At 62.8% G+C, this 14,066-nt stretch overlaps 1 long non-coding RNA gene across 1 annotated transcript; it reads right to left on the bottom strand.

Moving 5' to 3' along the window:
- Nucleotides 1-5,124: 5,124 nt before the first annotated feature.
- On the bottom strand, nt 5,125-6,388 carry LOC129200437 (uncharacterized). The gene is made up of 2 exons (XR_008574886.1): nt 6,306-6,388; nt 5,125-5,353 (listed from the first exon to the last, which is right to left on the bottom strand). It is a non-coding gene; the product is annotated as an uncharacterized LOC129200437 (long non-coding RNA).
- Nucleotides 6,389-14,066: the final 7,678 nt, after the last annotated feature.

Genomic DNA, 14,066 nt, shown 5'->3' with positions numbered 1-14,066 from the left:
GGTCGCAGAATTCAGTTGCCTAACGAGAGACGGCCCTTCTCCTCGCAAGGCAAACGTTTCAAAACGTCGCACTCTTTTCCGATTTTACCGGCTGGTACTGGGGTTGCCCTACCAGCATGAGTTGGGGACCCGTCCCTCTGGGTCCGTGCGACGCCAAATTAAATATTCTGCAAGTAACCGAGCAGGAGATGGAAAGTAAGCTAAGATGCTCTCTGCCGTACAAGGTTTGTTCGCCATCGTCCCCGAGGGAATCGCACAAAGCCCACGCTTGCCGAACCGGTACGTCGGAGGCCCTACGGGAAACGGCGCTGACGTTTCGCCAAGCTCTTCTCCTGTCAAGAAGAGGACCTTTTCTGCGGCATCCCTATTGGCGTTCGGCCTGCTTTCGGCTCATTCTGGCAGGTCAGCTTTCAGAGAAAGCCTGAGATTTCAAACCGCCAAGCAACATTCACCATTCTTGCTCTCTGACTACGGGGAATTTCAGCGAATCGGAACGCTACTTGGAGCCACGTTCCGGGTCTGTTTCGCCGCAAACCAAATATCTAAGCCACGGACCGGGCGCCCGTAGAAAAATTACTTTAAAAGATTAAAGACAAGCACAGTACTCACTTTTGTGAAATTTCTTCCGGTAGCGCCATCAATTTAGCGGCCGAACCCAGCCGTCGAAATTCCGGTGCAACGGAGCGAGCAGGAACGTGTCCGTGCCGCTCTTCCCTGGCCACGGAGCCTTCCGCTCTACCCGTTACTGCGAACGTACGGAGCATCGGCGCAGCAGCACCTGTGGAATAACGCACCGCCCACAGCTATACAGAAGAAGAATCCGAGACGACGGTAGAAGACCCCAGACCAAAAGTCACCGCGGGACTAAGGGACGCGCGGACAGCGCGCGAGGGGCGGGTGTCCGGGACCCAAGCGTGGAACGGCCCCGGGATTTCTTTGTTCGGGGTCCCTCTCTTTGGAGGCGCCCCGCCCGGGCCGATCCCGCTGCTGCACCTTTCAGTTACGTTAATTATTTTACAAAATCCGACACCCGGAGACTGCTGCCGGAAGCCTCGGGTCGAGCCCGAAGGAGGAGGAGGAGGAGGAAGCGCGCCCGAGAAGAAGCGTGCGCGCGACACCGTGAACGGGGTGCGAACGCTGGGGCGGCAGCTGCTCCTCCTCAAATAGAGACAGAGAGAGAAAGAAGAGGGGGAAAGCCACAGGGTACAGAGGGTGGAAGTGGAAAAGAGGGGCCGGGAGCCGGACAGAGGGAGGTGCAGAAAGAGGCCGTCGGAAGGGAAGGGACGGGCTGCGGGGCAGAGGGGGACTTGCCAGCGCCAGGTTCGCGGTTCCACCCGATAATCGTAAAGGTCTCTGCCAACCTCGACGATTCGGTCGCTTTAAAAAACAATCGGGATCTCGAGGCGGACCGAGGGAGAGACGGAGAATATAAAAACGGTCGCGGCTAAGAGGGCAGAGAGGGAGGAATCGCGAGACAGGGAGAGGCAAGCCGGGCAGGGGAAAAAAGTCCCGACAGGCTTCTGCAGCGACAGGGAGGAATTGAAGATTCGAGAGAGGGAGCTGGACAGAGAGAGAGACGGGGAAAGGTAAGACGGTGGCGAGCTACCGGGCAGAGAAGCAGAGTTTAATGCCGGGGACCGGGAGAGGGACAGAGAGGGAAGGAGAAAGGAACGAAGGGACGGGCTGCGGGGCAGACAGGGAGGAAGGAAGGAAGAAAGAAAGAGGGACAGGGAGCCAGACGAACCGCGACGGGGAAAGAAAAAGGTACCGACGGGCTAGGAGGCAGAGAGGGGAGACTTTAGAAAAACAGGGACGGGGAGCGAGACGGAGCCAGACCGAAAAAAGGAACCATAGCGACGGGTGCCGGGACAGAGAGGCGGGCCTTCAAAACGAGGGGCAGGGAAGAGGCTCAAGAGGGACGGAGAAAGAGAGAGACTCACGACGACTCGCTACGGAGCCGAGAAGGAAGACCTCGAACAACAGGAACGAGGAGCCGCACAGAGAGAGCCAGAGATGGCAGAAATACCGACAGGCTACAGGACCGAGGGGGAGGAATGCAGAAACAGTGGCTGGGGGCCGGACAGAGAGACAGGGAGAGAGAGAAGGAAACAATAGCCACGGGCTACGGGGCAGAGAGAGCGAGGACCTAAAAAAGGTGGGGACAGGCAGCCCGTCAGAGCGAGATGGAAAAAGAACATAGCGGGGAGCAGAAAGCAAACCAAAAAACCCCACAGCGGGGTGGGAAAGCGAGGGGGGCAGAGGAGGGCCCGCGACGCAGAGGAGAGGCGATGGGGCCCCGCGGGCCCAGGACTCACCGCAGCTCTGGCTCTCGGCGCTGCCGGGAGAGCTTGCCAGCGCAGACGCTTCTTTCTCCCGCTCTCCGCCTTTCCTTTGCTGTCGCTCCGGTCGCTCGGCTGTCCTCCGCCTAAGAGAATACACGGGTGTCTTACAGCTCCGAGGAGACGAGTCTGCCTAGATGAGTAGCCTGCCTCCCTGCCTCCCTCGGTACGCGGCCGCACCGTGCTTTGGATTACGCGTGGCGACCCTGCGGTGCCCGTCGGCAGCCTGACCTGCCGCGGAGCGCAACGAGGGATCTTTCCTCACCCGGCGAGGCAGGCGCTCTCTTGCCTGCAGCGGGAGGCAGCTGCCGGCCGGAGAGCCTTCCATCTCTTCTTCTTCTTCTTCACCTTTCTCTGGCCATTCCAGCTTCCCTTAGGGCAGCTGCTGTCCACGGCCGGTAAGCGCTCCGCCGCCTGTCCCTTTTCGCCCCCACGCCACGAGGCGAGCCAGGCCAGGCACAGGCGAGGCGGGTGCAGTCGACGGCATCCCCAAGGGAGGGACGGGCAACCACGTCCTCAGCGCGGCCTGGGAGAGGGAAAGAAAAAGCAGTGGCCGTTACTACCGGAGGTCGGCCCTGGCCGGAGACCCTCCTCCTTCTGCAGGGGCTTCCGGAGACGCCGCTCTTTCCCCGCGCTGCTGCCGCTGCCGCCGCCGCCAGCACCCCTGTTCAGGAAGAAAGCGGCACAGGCGAGGGCCAGCTTGCCGCCTTCACGCCAGGGCTCGGGGGCGGCCTGGGGCTGCCGGACAGGCTTCCGGAGAGTCCGACCGGTAGCGCTCGTCTCGGGACACCGGGCAACGCCTCGCCGCGCGCGCGCTCTCGTAGCACAGCCGCACCGCTGCTCGGGAGCGGCTGGAAGCCTGCAGAAAACCACTCGAAACCGGCAAAAAAAACCCCAACCTCGCGCTCCTGCGAGAGCAAGTCGGGCTGTCCGGCAGCCACGTCCGCGAAAACGACGCCTCCCGGCACGCACTGGCAAGCGCCGCGTGGCAGCCATTAGAGTGCCGTAAGACTACACTTCCCGGCGTGCTCCGGGGAGCCAATATGGCCGACCAGCAGCCGCGTGCCCCAAGACTGCAACTGCCGGCGTGCCGCGGGAGGCAGCCTTCCACGCTTCCTGACCCTGCGGGGACACCGTCCCGTGCCCTCACCCCAAAGCCGACTCACCCGAAAGCCCCGCCGAGCCGCGACGGCAGCCCCCGAGCTCCGCAGCGCGGCTCCGGGCTGGCGCCCCCCCCCCCCCCCCCCCCCGCCGCCCCTCAGCCACCTCCGAAAGGCGCGGACGCCCGCCGGCTCCGGGCAGCCCCCGCCGCGCGGCTCCGGACGGTCTCCCCGCCCGGTTCCGACACGGCGCGCACCCCCCCCACCCGCCGCACGGCTCCGGGCAGCCCCCCTCCCCTCTGTGACACGGACCCCGCCGCCCCCCGCCCCCCCGCCTCTCCTCGGAGGCGGCACCGCTGCCGCCGCCCTCCTCGGGGCTTTCCCCGGGACCCGCCGGTCCGTCCCGCTGCCCCGCTCACCTTCTCCCTCCGTGCAGCCGCAGCCCGGCGACGCCTCCGCTCCTCCCTCGGCTCACAGCAGCCCCTGCACCGGCTGCCGGCAGCCGGTTCCGGGGAGGGGGCGTGGCGCTGCACTGCGCATGCGCGGCGCTGCCGCTGCAGTACCGAAATTTGGTCACTAGGCGGCAGCACGAGCGAGCATGCGCTGTGCGATGCGTGAGGGGCGGGGCTTGGCGTGCGTCGGGGGCGGAGTTTGCGTGAGGGGCGGGGCTTGGCGTGCGTCGGGGGCGGAGTTTGCGTCGGGGGCGGAGTTTGCGTGAGGGGCGGGGCTTGGCGTGCGTCGGGGGCGGAGTTTGCGTGAGGGGCGGGGCTTGGCGTGCGTCGGGGAGGAGTTTGCGTCGGGGGCGGAGTTTGCGTGAGGGGGGGGGGGGTGGGGCGTTTGCGTCGGGGGCGGAGTTTGCGTGAGGGGCGGGGGTTGGCGTGCGTCGGGGGCGGAGTTTGCGTGAGGGGCGGGGCTTGGCGGAGTGCGTGGGGGCGGAGTTTGCGTGAGGGGCGGGGCTTGGCTTGCGTCGGGGCGGAGTTTGCGTGAGGGGCGGGGTTTGCGTGAGGGGCGGAGTTTGCGTGAGGGGCGGAGTTTGCATCGGGGGCGGGGCTTGGCATAAGTCGGGGCGGAGTTTGCGGGGGCGGAGTTTGCGTGAGGGGCGGAGTTAGCGTCGGGGGCGGAGTTTGCGTGAGGGGGGGGCTTGGCTTGCGTCGGGGCGGAGTTTGCGCCGGGGGCGGAGTTTGCGTGAGGGGCGGGCTTGGCTTGCGTCGGGGCGGAGTTTGCGTGAGGGGCGGAGTTTGTGTGAGGGGGGCTTGGCATGCGTCGGGGCGGAGTTTGCGTGAGGGGCGGAGTTTGCGTTGGGGCGGGGCTTGGCTTGCGTCGGGGCGGAGTTTGTGTGGGGGCGGAGTTTGCGTGAGGGGGGCTTGGCGTGCATCAGGGCGGAGTTTGCGTGAGGGGCGGGGCTTGGCTTGCATCAGGGCGGAGTTTGCGCCGGGGCGGAGTTTCCATGAGGGGCGGGGCTTGGTGTGCGTGAGGGGCGGAGTTTGCGGGGGGCGGAGTTTGCGGGGGGGGCGGAGTTTGGCATGGGTCAGGGGCGGAGCCAAGAAGCATCACTTTTGGATCCCGAGGATGCGAGCAATGTGACCTTGTTGAATACGTTAATACCCCCACACACACCTCCTCCCCTGCCCTCCATCACGGCCCCCTCGCCCCCCCCCCCGCAAAGGAAGCGCCAACGCAGCCGGCACGGCAAAAGAGACCGCAAGCGTTTATTCAGTCACACACAGAGCCGGTTCCGGGAGAGACTCCGCACCGGGGCTCGGGGCCCGGCCCTGGGGCACCTCGGCTGTCCTACCCGGAGCCACGCTCGCCAGTCCGGCGTGGAACAGACACACGGTCGGTCCGTCAGGCTGCTGGAGAGCTGGGCTGCTATGTGCAGGCTGCCGCCAAAACCGAGGAGCCAGCTGCAGGACGCTAGAAGAGAGGAGAAAAGGGGCAGCCAGCTGGATGGGGGGGGCGGCGGCGGCGAGCGAGAAAGCACGAGGCAAGGAAAGGGACGGCGAGTGAAGGACGGGGACAGGGAGCCTGACAGAGAGGGAGGAAGAAGCGGCAGGAAGAGAGGCAGCGGGACGGCGACCGACAAACCAGGACGGGGAGCGGGACAGAGAGGCAGAAACGACCCTGGGCGGGCAGCGCCACGGCGAGGGAGGAAAAGAGAATAAGGGCAGGGAGCCGGACCGAGAGGTACGGCGAGGGACAGCGGCACGGGGAGCAGGACAGAGCAACAGAGAATAAAAAAGGAAGCGGGAGCGTGAGAGAACCGGGCTGGGGAGCAGGGAGAAGGAGAGATAAAAGGAGAGAGCAACAGAGGGAAAGAGGACCGGGGAGCGGGACGCTGGGGCAGAGTGAGAACAAGAGGGGCAGGGAGCAGGACAGAGGGGCAGAGGCAGAAGGAGGACAGAGGGACAGAGAGACAAAAGAGGGAGACGAGGACTGGGCAGAGGGGAGAGAAAGACGGGGGCAAGGAGCAGAGACACCAAGGTGCCAGGAAAAGGACGGTCAGATGGAGCGAGAAACAGGGTCGGGGAGCAGGACAAAAGGACAAAGAAAAAGGCGAGGAAGAAGGAAGGAAGGATAAAGGTGGGACAGGGAACGGGACATACGCAGCGAAACAAAGCAGAACAGAGAAGAGAGGACAGGGATTGAGGAACAGAGAGAGAGAGACGCAGGCTGGTACACAGAGACGGCGAAGGTAAGCAAAACCAGCGACGGGCAGGAGGACCTGGTTCTGACAACCCATCGCTCCCGGTGTCGCTTCCACGGCCTCAAAAATGCGACGTGCCGCAAGACAAGAGAATGGGAGAGTGAAAGCAAAGGCACGGGAAACTTAACGCTCTTAGTAATTTCACTGAGCATCACAGCTTACAGTTACTCAATGTCTTCCGGTGTCACAGGGTGAGGTACAACTGATTTCGTCTCCATATCTCTGGACAGAGCTTTTCTCATATCTGGGGGGGGGGGGGGGGAAGAAAAAAAAAAAAAAAGATATTCTAAGACGACAGTCCTTGCACAAAGCCACGTTCAGCGAATTCTCTATTACAATAAGGTCGTTTCTAACCCAGAAGATTTCACAGAATCATAGAGTATCTCAAGTTGGAAGGGACCCATACGGATCACCGAGACCAAGCCCCCGCTCCACGCGGGACTACCTAAAACTAAACCGTGCGACTAAGAGCATCGTTCAGACGCTCCTTGAACTCCTGACAGGCTCGGTGGCTGCGACCGCTTCCCTGGGGAGCCTGTTCCGTGACTGACCGACCGCCCTCTCAGTGAAAAGCCTTTTCCCAACGTCCGGTCTGAACTTGCCCTGACGCAGCTTCGTCCCGTTTCCTCGGGTCCTAGTGCCGGTCACCGGAGAGAGCGGAGGTCAGCGCCTCCCCCTCCGCCGTCCCCCTCGAGGAAGGTGTAGACTGCGATGAGGTCACCCCTCGGCCTTCCCTTCTCCAAGCTGAACAAACCAAGTGACCTCAGCCGCTCCCCCTAAGTCTTGCCTCGGAGACCTCTCGCCATCTCGGTCGCCCTCCTCCGCGCACGCTCCCAGAGCGTTGTTCGGCGGCACCGCTCTCGACTGGAACCTAACGCTGCACGTAACTCAACTGAGCGGAAAGGAAATGACGGGCTAAAGGGACAAATACACGATTTAAGGCAGCCGCAACGATGGCAGATGTCTGTCCGTAGCCCTTCTATTTATTTCACAGCGCTCCTGCGTATCAAACGAACGGTACCAGAGCAGAAAAGGTATACGGCGTGGCCACGTTACCCCTCGGGGAGGACGGCGAAAGGAGAGAAGATCTAGAAAGAGGAAGCAGCTGGTACTTCGCTTTTGGTAACAGAATTAACATCAACACGTTCCTTCCCTTTGAAATTGAAAACGCCACCCAATTCTCTGCCACTGTTGACCACCGACACTTGTAAATTTCTAGTGAAACAGCTGAGGAAAACAAAGTTTCAGGTCCCTGGCTAGGGGAAGAAACCAGGCAAGCGCCGCCGTTCCTTCCCCCGACAACACTAGCAAAAAAAACCAGCCGCTGGGGGCGAGCGTTCCTCCGAAAGAAAAATCAGGTGAGAAACCGCATTTTTATTTTCAGCTTACCTACAGGATAAATGTCTTTGTAGTTGCTACAAAACGTGTAAACTGCACAAAGATTAAGTTTTGTAACCGATCTAAGGTTCAGTACGAAAAACTACCTAAAGGAGTACGCAAAGTCCCACTCATCAACAATTATCTGACCCTGTTTCATATTAAAAAAAAAAAAAAAAAAAAAAGTAATGCTAATCACACAGACAAGCCCAGGAACCCTCCACATGAGAATCTTTCCGTTCAGCCGGAGGCAGAACGAGTACTTACCACGGGCATCCTCATCTGGCACTCCGCTGCTAGCAGAGCGGCACGCCAACGCTGTCCGGTACACGCCGTAGTACGCCTAGTTGCTTCTACGTATTTACCGCCGCCTGATTTGATACTCTCACAAAGAGATCGACGAAAAAGCCACCCTTTCTTTGAAAAAATAAAAACCAAAACCACACAGTTAAGGAACGGTAGGCGAACGTATTTCTAAATCATAACCCACGGCTTGCAGGCAGACCAAGAGCAGCTCTGACGATGCGGTACGCTCATCAAACATCTTTCACGCAGGAATAACAGATGTACTCCTTTACCACGGGACGCAGCCGGCACAGGGACAAATTTCATGCTGTTTTTGTCACACGACCGTCCTTCTGCACCAGCCAGTGGGTTCAGAATTAAGGACAGGACAGGCTAAACGCTCACACGAGCCTCCTATCCGTAAGAAACTATTAAAAATAGAAAAAAAAACTTCCACGTTTTAGATCGCGTTGCCTTAGGGACTGCCTCCTTCAAAGCCTGCCTGTTGGGGGGGGGGGGTGGGGGGGCGCGTGTGCGCGCACGCACGCGCGTGAGGCGTGGAAATCGGTCGCAGAATTCAGTTGCCTAACGAGAGACGGCCCTTCTCCTCGCAAGGCAAACGTTTCAAAACGTCGTACTCTTTTCCGATTTTACCGGCTGGTACTGGGGTTGCCCTACCAGCATGAGTTGGGGACCCGTCCCTCTGGGTCCGTGCGACGCCAAATTAAATATTCTGCAAGTAACCGAGCAGGAGATGGAAAGTAAGCTAAGATGCTCTCTGCCGTACAAGGTTTGTTCGCCATCGTCCCCGAGGGAATCGCACAAAGCCCACGCTTGCCGAACCGGTACGTCGGAGGCCCTACGGGAAACGGCGCTGACGTTTCGCCAAGCTCTTCTCCTGTCAAGAAGAGGACCTTTTCTGCGGCATCCCTATTGGCGTTCGGCCTGCTTTCGGCTCATTCTGGCAGGTCAGCTTTCAGAGAAAGCCTGAGATTTCAAACCGCCAAGCAACATTCACCATTCTTGCTCTCTGACTACGGGGAATTTCAGCGAATCGGAACGCTACTTGGAGCCACGTTCCGGGTCTGTTTCGCCGCAAACCAAATATCTAAGCCACGGACCGGGCGCCCGTAGAAAAATTACTTTAAAAGATTAAAGACAAGCACAGTACTCACTTTTCTGAAATTTCTTCCGGTAGCGCCATCAATTTAGCGGCCGAACCCAGCCGTCGAAATTCCGGTGCAACGGAGCGAGCAGGAACGTGTCCGTGCCGCTCTTCCCTGGCCACGGAGCCTTCCGCTCTACCCGTTACTGCGAACGTACGGAGCATCGGCGCAGCAGCACCTGTGGAATAACGCACCGCCCACAGCTATACAGAAGAAGAATCCGAGACGACGGTAGAAGACCCCAGACCAAAAGTCACCGCGGGACTAAGGGACGCGGGACAGCGCGCGAGGGGCGGGTGTCCGGGACCCAAGCGTGGAACGGCCCCGGGATTTCTTTGTTCGGGGTCCCTCTCTTTGGAGGCGCCCCGCCCGGGCCGATCCCGCTGCTGCACCTTTCAGTTACGTTAATTATTTTACAAAATCCGACACCCGGAGACTGCTGCCGGAAGCCTCGGGTCGAGCCCGAAGGAGGAGGAGGAGGAGGAAGCGCGCCCGAGAAGAAGCGTGCGCGCGACACCGTGAACGGGGTGCGAACGCTGGGGCGGCAGCTGCTCCTCCTCAAACAGAGACAGAGAGAGAAAGAAGAGGGGGAAAGCCACAGGGTACAGAGGGCGGAAGTGGAAAAGAGGGGCCGGGAGCCGGACAGAGGGAGGTGGAGAAAGAGGCCGTCGGAAGGGAAGGGACGGGCTGCGGGGCAGAGGGGGACTTGCCAGCGCCAGGTTCGCGGTTCCACCCGATAATCGTAAAGGTCTCTGCCAACCTCGACGATTCGGTCGCTTTAAAAAACAATCGGGATCTCGAGGCGGACCGAGGGAGAGACGGAGAATATAAAAACGGTCGCGGCTAAGAGGGCAGAGAGGGAGGAATCGCGAGACAGGGAGAGGCAAGCCGGGCAGGGGAAAAAGTCCCGACAGGCTTCTGCAGCGACAGGGAGGAATTGAAGATTCGAGAGAGGGAGCTGGACAGAGAGAGAGACGGGGAAAGGTAAGACGGTGGCGAGCTACCGGGCAGAGAAGCAGAGTTTAATGCCGGGGACCGGGAGAGGGACAGAGAGGGAAGGAGAAAGGAACGAAGGGACGGGCTGCGGGGCAGACAGGGAGGAAGGAAGGAAGGAAGAAAGAAAGAGGGACAGGGAGCCAGACGAACCGCGACGGGGAAAGAAAAAGGTACCGACGGGCTAGGAGGCAGAGAGGGGAGACTTTAGAAAAACAGGGACGGGGAGCGAGACGGAGCCAGACCGAAAAAAGGAACCATAGCGACGGGTGCCGGGACAGAGAGGCGGGCCTTCAAAACGAGGGGCAGGGAAGAGGCTCAAGAGGGACGGAGAAAGAGAGAGACTCACGACGACTCGCTACGGAGCCGAGAAGGAAGACCTCGAACAACAGGAACGAGGAGCCGCACAGAGAGAGCCAGAGACGGCAGAAATACCGACAGGCTACAGGACCGAGGGGGAGGAATGCAGAAACAGTGGCTGGGGGCCGGACAGAGAGACAGGGAGAGAGAGAAGGAAACAATAGCCACGGGCTACGGGGCAGAGAGAGCGAGGACCTAAAAAAGGTGGGGACAGGCAGCCCGTCAGAGCGAGATGGAAAAAGAACATAGCGGGGAGCAGAAAGCAAACCAAAAAACCCCACAGCGGGGTGGGAAAGCGAGGGGGGCAGAGGAGGGCCCGCGACGCAGAGGAGAGGCGATGGGGCCCCGCGGGCCCAGGACTCACCGCAGCTCTGGCTCTCGGCGCTGCCGGGAGAGCTTGCCAGCGCAGACGCTTCTTTCTCCCGCTCTCCGCCTTTCCTTTGCTGTCACTCCGGTCGCTCGGCTGTCCTCCGCCTAAGAGAATACACGGGTGTCTTACAGCTCCGAGGAGACGAGTCTGCCTAGATGAGTAGCCTGCCTCCCTGCCTCCCTCGGTACGCGGCCGCACCGTGCTTTGGATTACGCGTGGCGACCCTGCGGTGCCCGTCGGCAGCCTGACCTGCCGCGGAGCGCAACGAGGGATCTTTCCTCACCCGGCGAGGCAGGCGCTCTCTTGCCTGCAGCGGGAGGCAGCTGCCGGCCGGAGAGCCTTCCATCTCTTCTTCTTCTTCTTCTTCACCTTTCTCTGGCCATTCCAGCTTCCCTTAGGGCAGCTGCTGTCCACGGCCGGTAAGCGCTCCGCCGCCTGTCCCTTTTCGCCCCCACGCCACGAGGCGAGCCAGGCCAGGCACAGGCGAGGCGGGTGCAGTCGACGGCATCCCCAAGGGAGGGACGGGCAACCACGTCCTCAGCGCGGCCTGGGAGAGGGAAAGAAAAAGCAGTGGCCGTTACTACCGGAGGTCGGCCCTGGCCGGAGACCCTCCTCCTTCTGCAGGGGCTTCCGGAGACGCCGCTCTTTCCCCGCGCTGCTGCCGCTGCCGCCGCCGCCAGCACCCCTGTTCAGGAAGAAAGCGGCACAGGCGAGGGCCAGCTTGCCGCCTTCACGCCAGGGCTCGGGGGCGGCCTGGGGCTGCCGGACAGGCTTCCGGAGAGTCCGACCGGTAGCGCTCGTCTCGGGACACCGGGCAACGCCTCGCGCGCGCGCGCTCTCGTAGCACGGCCGCACCGCTGCTCGGGAGCGGCTGGAAGCCTGCAGAAAACCACTCGAAACCGGCAAAAAAAACCCCAACCTCGCGCTCCTGCGAGAGCAAGTCGGGCTGTCCGGCAGCCCCGTCCGCGCGAAAACGACGCCTCCCGGCACGCACTGGCAAGCGCCGCGTGGCAGCCATTAGAGTGCCGTAAGACTACACTTCCCGGCGTGCTCCGGGGAGCCAATATGGCCGACCAGCAGCCGCGTGCCCCAAGACTGCAACTCCCGGCGTGCCGCGGGAGGCAGCCTTCCACGCTTCCTGACCCTGCGGGGACACCGTCCCGTGCCCTCACCCCAAAGCCGACTCACCCGAAAGCCCCGCCGAGCCGCGACGGCAGCCCCGAGCTCCGCAGCGCGGCTCCGGGCTGGCGCCCCCCCCCCCCGCCCCCGCCCCCTCAGCCACCTCCGAAAGGCGCGGACGCCCGCCGGCTCCGGGCAGCCCCCGCCGCGCGGCTCCGGACGGTCTCCCCGCCCGGTTCCGACACGGCGCGCACCCCCCCCACCCGCCGCACGGCTCCGGGCAGCCCCCCTCCATCTGTGACACGGACCCCGCCGCCCCCCCGCCCCCCGCCTCCCCTCGGAGGCGGCACCGCTGCCGCCGCCCTCCGCGGGGCTTTCCCCGGGACCCGCCGGTCCGTCCCGCTGCCCCGCTCACCTTCTCCCTCCGTGCAGCCGCAGCCCGGCGACGCCTCCGCTCCTCCCTCGGCTCACAGCAGCCCCTGCACACCGGCTGCCGGCAGCCGGTTCCGGGGAGGGGGCGTGGCGCTGCACTGCGCATGCGCGGCGCTGCCGCTGCAGTACCGAAATTGGTCGCTAGGCGGCAGCACCGAGCGAGCATGCGCTGTGCGATGCGTGAGGGGCGGGGCTTGGCGTGCGTCGGGGCGGAGTTTGCGTGAGGGGCGGGGCTTGGCGTGCGTCGGAGTTTGCGTGGGGGCGGAGTTTGCGTGAGGCGCGGGTCTTGGCGTGCGTCGGGGCGGAGTTTGCGTGGGGGCGGAGCTTTTGCGTCGGGGGGAGTTTGCGTGGGGGCGGAGTTTGAGTGAGGGGGGGCCTTGGCGTGCGTCGGGGGCGGAGTTTGCGTGGGGGCGGGGTTGGCCGTCGGGGCGGAGTTTGCGTGAGGGGCGGAGTTTGCGTGGGGGGGCGGGGTTTGTGTGTGGGGCGGGGCTTGGCTTGCGTCGGGGCGGAGTTTGCGTGAGGGGCGGGGTTTGCGTGAGGGGCGGAGTTTGCATCGGGGGCGGAGTTTGCGTGGGGGCGGAGTTTGCGTGGGGGCGGAGTTAGCGTCGGGGGGGAGTTTGCGTGAGGGGCGGGGTTTGCGTGGGGCGGAGTTTGCGCGGGGGGGAGTTTAGTCAGGGGCGGGGCTTGGCTTGCGTCGGGGCGGAGTTTGCGTCGGGGCAGAGTTTGCGTGAGGGGCGGAGTTTGCGTGAGGGGGGGCTTGGCGTGCATCAGGGGCGGAGTTTGCGTGAGGGGCGGAGGCATTGGCTGTGCATCAGAGGGCGGAGTTTGCGTGAGGGGGGGGCTTGGCGTGGGGCGGAGTTTGCCTGAGGGGCGTGGGCTTGGTGCTAGTTTGTTTGTGAGGGGCGGGGCTTGGTGTGGTGGGGGCGGAGTTTGCGGAGGGGCGGAGTTTGCGGGGGGGGGCGGAGTTTGGCATGGGTCAGGGGCGGAGCCAAGAAGCATCACTTTTGGATCCCGAGGATGCGAGCAATGTGACCTTGTTGAATACGTTAATACCCCCACACACACCTCCTCCCCTGCCCTCCATCACGGCCCCTCGCCCCCCCCCCGCAAAGGAAGCGCCAACGCAGCCGGCACGGCAAAAGAGACCGCAAGCGTTTATTCAGTCACACACAGAGCCGGTTCCGGGAGAGACTCCGCACCGGGGCTCGGGGCCCGGCCCTGGGGCACCTCGGCTGTCCTACCCGGAGCCACGCTCGCCAGTCCGGCGTGGAACAGACACACGGTCGGTCCGTCAGGCTGCTGGAGAGCTGGGCTGCTATGTGCAGGCTGCCGCCAAAACCGAGGAGCCAGCTGCAGGACGCTAGAAGAGAGGAGAAAAGGGGCAGCCAGCTGGATGGGGGGGGGCGGCGGCGGCGAGCGAGAAAGCACGAGGCAAGGAAAGGGACGGCGAGTGAAGGACGGGGACAGGGAGCCTGACAGAGAGGGAGGAAGAAGCGGCAGGAAGAGAGGCAGCGGGACGGCGACCGACAAACCAGGACGGGGAGCGGGACAGAGAGGCAGAAACGACCCTGGGCGGGCAGCGCCACGGCGAGGGAGGAAAAGAGAATAAGGGCAGGGAGCCGGACCGAGAGGTACGGCGAGGGACAGCGGCACGGGGAGCAGGACAGAGCAACAGAGAATAAAAAAAGGAAGCGGGAGCGTGAGAGAACCGGGCTGGGGAGCAGGGAGAAGGAGAGATAAAAGGAGAGAGCAACAGAGGGAAAGAGGACCGGGGAGCGGGACGCTGGGGCAGAGTGAGAAGAGGGGCAGGGAGCAGGACAG

The sequence above is a fragment of the Grus americana genome, unplaced genomic scaffold, assembly GCF_028858705.1.
Source record: "Grus americana isolate bGruAme1 unplaced genomic scaffold, bGruAme1.mat scaffold_123, whole genome shotgun sequence".
NCBI lineage: Eukaryota > Metazoa > Chordata > Aves > Gruiformes > Gruidae > Grus > Grus americana.
The sequence above is the reverse complement of the archived record's forward strand: the minus strand, read 5'-3'. Positions and strand labels throughout refer to the sequence as shown.